We start from the raw sequence: 6,000 nt of genomic DNA, 5'->3' as shown, positions 1-6,000 counted from the left end.
TTTGTTGTAGTTTACCTTGTCACAGTTACATTCTCTTGATTTTTCAAAGTTCATTTTGAATTTCTTACGTTGAAATTCAAGAGTTGGAATATTTCAGTAGTGTTTTGTAGTGGTTTACATTGTCACAGTTACATTCTCTTGATTTTTCAAAGTTCATTTTGAATTTGTTTCGTTGAAATGCAAGAGTTGGAATATTTCAGTAGTGTTTTGTTGTGGTTTACCTTGTCACAGTTATATTCTCTTGATTTTTCAAAGTTCATTTTGAATTTCTTTCATTGAAATGCAAGAGTTGGAATATTTCAGTAGTGTTTTGTCGTGGTTTACCATGTCATAGTTACATTATCTTAATTTTTCAAAGTTCATTTTGAATTTCTTTCGCTGAAATGCAAGAGTTGGAATATTTCAGTAGTGTTTTGTTGTGCTTTACATTGTCACGGTTAAATTCTCTTGATTTTTCAAAGTTCATTTTGAATTTCTTTCGTTGAAATGCAAGAGTTGGAATATTTCAGTAGTGTTTTGTCATGGTTTACCTTGTCACAGTTACATTCTCATAATTTTTCAAAGTTAATTTGAATTTTTTTCGTTGAAATGCAAGAGTTGGAAAATTTCAGTAGTGTTTTGTCGTGGTTTACCTTGTCACAGTTACATTCTTTTGATTTTTCAAAGTTCATTTTGAGTTTCTTTCGTTGAAATGTATGAGTTGGAATATTTCAGTAGTGTTTTGTCGCGGTTTACCTTGTCACAGTTACATTCTCTTGATTTTTTCAAAGTTAATTTTGAATTTCTTTCGCCGAAATGCAAGAGTTGGATTATTTCAGTAGTGTTTTGTTGTGGTTTACCTTGTCACAGTTACATTGTCTTGATTTTTCAAAGTTCATTTTGAATTTCTTTCGTTGAAATGCAAGAGTTGGAATATTTCAGTAGTTTTTTTGTAGTGGTTTACCTTGTCAAAGTCACATTCTCTTAATTTTTCAAAGTTAATTTTGAATTTTTTTCATTGAAATGCAAGAGTCGGAATATTTCAATAGTGTTTTGTCTTGGTTTACCTAGTCACAGTTACATTCTCTTAATTTTTCAAAGTTCATTTTGAATTTCTTTCATTGAAATGCAAGAGTTGGAATATTTCAGTAGTGTCTTGTTGTGGTTTACATTGTCACAGTTAAATTCTTTTGGTTTTTCAAAGTTAATTTTGAATTTGTTTCATTGAAATGCATGAATCGGAATGTTTCAGTTGTGTTTTATCATTGTTTACCTCGTCACAGTTAAATTCTCTTGATTCTTCTAAGGTCATTTTGGATTTGCTTCGTGAAATGCGAGAGTCGGAATATTTCAGTAGTGTTCTGTCATGGTTTACCTTGTCACAGTTACATTCTCTAAATTTTTCAAAGTTCACTTTGAATTTGATTCTTTGAAATGCAAGAGTTAGAATATTTCAGTAGTGCTTTGTTGTGGTTTACCTTGTCATAGTTACATTCTCTTGTCACAATTACATTCTCTTATTTTCAAAGTTCATTTTGAATTTACGGCGTTGAAATGCGCGAGTTGGAATATTTCAGTAGTGTCTTGTCGTGGTTTACCTTGTCAAAGTTACATTCTCATAATTTTTCAAAGTTCATTTTGAATTTCTTTCGTTGAAATGCAAGAGTTGTAAAATTTCAGTAGTGTTTTGTCGTGGTTTACCTTGTCACAGTTACATTCTTTTGATTTTTCGAAGTTCATTTTGAGTTTCTTTCGTTGAAATGTATGAGTTGGAATATTTCAGTAGTGTTTTGTCACGGTTTACCTTGTCACAGTTACATTCTCTTGATTTTTTCAAAGTTCATTTTGAATTTCTTTCGTCGAAATGCAAGAGTTGGATTATTTCAGTAGTGTTTTGTTGTGGTTTACCTTGTCACAGTTACATTGTCTTGATTTTTCAAAGTTCATTTTGAATTTCTTTCGTTGAAATGCAAGAGTTGGAATATTTCAGTAGTTTTTTTGTAGTGGTTTACCTTGTCAAAGTCACATTCTCTTAATTTTTCAAAGTTCATTTTGAATTTTTTTCATTGAAATGCAAGAGTTGGAATATTTCAGTAGTGTTTTGTCGTGGTTTACCTTGTCACAGTTACATTCTCTTAATTTTTCAAAGTTCATTTTTGGATTTGTTTCGTTGAAATGCAAGAGTTGGAATATTTCAGTAGTGTTTTGTTGTTCTTTACCTTGTCACAGTTACATTCTCTTGAATTTTTCAAAGTTAATTTTGAATTTATTTCATTGAAATGCAAGAGTTGGAATATTTCAGTAGTGTCTTGTTGTGGTTTACATTGTCACAGTTACATTCTCTTAATTTTTCAAAGTTCATTTTGAATTTCTTTCATTGAAATGCATGAGTCGGAATATTTCAGTAGTGTTTTGTCGTGGTTTACCATGTCACAGTTACATTCTCTTGATTTTTCAAAGTTCATTTTGGATTTTCTTCGTGAAATGCAAGAGTTGGAATATTTCAGTAGTGTTCTGTCATGGTTTACCTTTTCACAGTTACATTCTCTTAATTTTTCAAAAATTCATTTTGAATTTCATTCATTGAAATGCAAGAGTCGGAATATTTCAGTAGTGTTTTGTCGTGGTTTACCTTGTCATAGTTACATTCTCTTGATTTTTCAAAGTTCATTTTGAATTTCTTTCATTGAAATGCAAGAGTTGGAATATTTTAGTAGTGTCTTGTTATGGTTTACCTTGTCAAAGTTACATTCTCTTGATTTTTCAAAGATCATTTTGAATTTCTTTCGTTTAAATGCAAGAGTTGGATTATTTCAGTAGTGTTTTGTTGTGGTTTTCCTTGTCACAGTTACATGCTCTTGATTTTTTCTAAGTTCATTTTGAATTTCTTTCGTCGAAATGCAAGAGTTGGATTATTTCAGTAGTGTTTTGTTGTGGTTTACCTTGTCACAGTTACATTCTCTTGATTTTTCAAAGTTCATTTTTGGATTTGTTTCGTTGAAATGCAAGAGTTGGAATATTTCAGTAGTGTTTTGTTGTGCGCATACGTAGGCTAACCTAACTTAACCTAATATAACCTAACTTAATCTAGCCTTAATCTATATGGGGTGTGTCATTGTTATATTTCCATTATTTTAGGATATGTTAGCATGTCAAACGCTTAGAATGTTTATTAAAAGGTTGGAGATTTTTTATTTTCTTTGGTAAAAATTAGAATTGGACAATAGCTTTTTTCTTTTCTTTAAGAAAATTCAGAAGAGAACTTCAATATTTTGCGCTTCTTCAAAAAACCTAACCTAACCTGACTCTTACACTTCAATAAAAAAGAAATCCAAAATGAACTTTGAAAAATCAAGAGAATGTAACTGTGACAAGGTAAACAATGACAAAACACTACTGAAATATTCCAACTCTTGCATTTCAACGAAAGAAATCCAAAATGAACTTTGACAAATCAAGAGAATGTAACTCTTGCATTTCAATGAAAGAAATCCAAAATGAACTTTGAAAAATCAAGAGAATGTGACTGTGACAAGGTAAACCACGACAAGACACTACTGAAATATTCCAACTCTTGCATTTCAATGAAAGAAATTCAAAATTAACTTTTAAAAATTCAAGAGAATGTAACTTTGAAAAAGTAAAGCACAACAAAACACTACTGAAATATTCCAACTTTTGCATTTCAACGAAAGAAATCCAAAAATGAACTTTGAAAAATTAAGAGAATTTAACTGTGACAAGGTAAACAACGACAAAACACTACTGAAATATTACAACTCTTGCATTTCAAATAAAGAAATTCAAAATGAACTTTGAAAAATTAAGAGAATGTAACTTTGACAAGGTAAACCACTACAAAACACTACTGAAATATTCCAACTCTTGCATTTCAACGAAAGAAATTCAATATGAACTTTGAAAAATCAATAGAATGTAACATTGACAGGGTAAACCACAACAAAACACTACTGAAATAATCCAACTCTTGTATTTCAACGATATAAATTTAAAAAAAACATTGAATAATCATCATTAATTAAATATGACAAGGTAAACCACTACCAAATACTTCTGAAATATTCCAACTCTTGCATTTCAGCGCAAGAAATCTAATAGAAACTTCGAAAAAATCTAAAGAATTTAGCTGTCACAAGATAAACTATAACAAAACACTACTGAAATAATCCAACTTTTGCATTTCGACGAAAGAAATTCAAACGTAACTTTGAAAAAATTAAGAGAATGTAACTGTGACAAGGTAAACCACAACAAAACACTACTGAAATAATCCAACTCTTGCATTTCAAGGAAAGAAATTCAAAATGAACTTTGAAAAATCAAAAGAATGTAACTGTGACAAGGTAAACTACAACAAAACACTACTGAAATGTTCCAACTCTTGCATTTCAATGAAAGAAATCCTAACTGAACTTTGAAAAATCAAGAGAATGTAACTGCGACAAGGTAAACCATGAAAAAACACTACTGAAATAATCCAACTCTTGCATTTCAATGAAATAAATTCAAAACGAACTTTTGAAAAATCAAGAGAATGTAACTGTGACAAGGTAAACTACAACAAAACACTACTAAAATATTCCAACTCTTGCATTTCAACGAAAGAAATTCAAAATGAATTTTGAAAAATCAAGAAAATGTAACTGGGACATAGTAAACCACAACAAAACACTACTGAAATATTCCAACTTTTGCAATTAAATTAAATAAATTCAAAATAAACTTTGAAAAATTAAGAGAATGTAACTTTGACAAGGTAAACCACTACAAAACACTACTGAAATATTCCAACTCTTGCATTTCAACGAAAGAAATTCAATATAAACTTTGAAAAAATCAAGAGAATGTAACTTTCACAAGTTAAAGCACAACAAAACAATACAGAAATAATCCATCTCTTGCATTTTAACGAAAGAAATTAAAAATGAACTTTGAAAAAATCAAGAGAATGTAACTGTGACAAGGTAAACCACGACAAAACACTACTGAAATATTCCAACTCATACATTTCAACGAAAGAAACTCAAAATGAACTTTGAAAAATCAAAAGAATGTAACTGTTACAAGGTAAACCACGACAAAATACTACTGAAATATTCCATATCTTGCATTTAAACGAAAGAAATTCAAAATGAACTTTGAAAAATTATGAGAATGTAACTGTGACAAGGTAAACCCCGACAAGACACTACTGAAATATTCCAACTCTTGCATTTCAACGAAAGAAATTCAAAATGAACTTTGAAAAATCAAGAGAATGTAACCGTGACAATGTAAAGCACAATAAAACACTACTGAAATATTCCAACTCTTGCATTTCAACTGAAAAAATTCAAACTGAACTTTGAAAAATCAAGAAAATGTAAGTATGACAAGGTAAACTACGACACAACACTATTGAAATAATCAAACTCTTGAATTTAAACGAAAGAAATTCAAAATGAACTTTGAAAAATTAAGAGAACGTAAGTTTGACAAGGTAAACCACAACAAAACACTACTGAAATATTCCAACTCTTGCATTTCACCGAAAGAAATTCAAAATGAACTTTGAAAAATCAAGAGAATATAACTATGACAAGGTAAACCACTACAAAACACTACTGAAATATTCCAACTCTTGCATTTTACCGAAAGAAATTCAAAATGAACTTTGAAAAATCAAGAAAATGTAACTGTGACAAGGTAAACCACAACAAAACACAACTGAAATAATCCAACTCTTGCATTTAGACGAAAGAAATTCAAAATGAACTTCGAAAAAATTAAGAGACTGTAACTGTGACAAGGTAAACCACGACAAAACACTACTGAAATGTTCCAACTCTTGCATTTCAATGAAAGAAATCCAAAATGAACTTTGAAAAATCAAGATAATGTAACTGTGACAAGGTAAACCACGAAAAAACACTACTGAAATAATCCAACTCTTTCCTTTCAATGAAAGATATTCAAAATGAAATTGGAAAAATAAATATAAGTTATCTGTGAAAATGTAAA

Source organism: Artemia sp. Qi Xiang Cuo, chromosome 14 (genome assembly GCF_049724085.1).
Source record: "Artemia sp. Qi Xiang Cuo chromosome 14, ASM4972408v1, whole genome shotgun sequence".
In the NCBI taxonomy this organism is placed as follows: domain Eukaryota; kingdom Metazoa; phylum Arthropoda; class Branchiopoda; order Anostraca; family Artemiidae; genus Artemia; species Artemia sp. Qi Xiang Cuo.
This window is presented reverse-complemented; position numbering follows the sequence as displayed.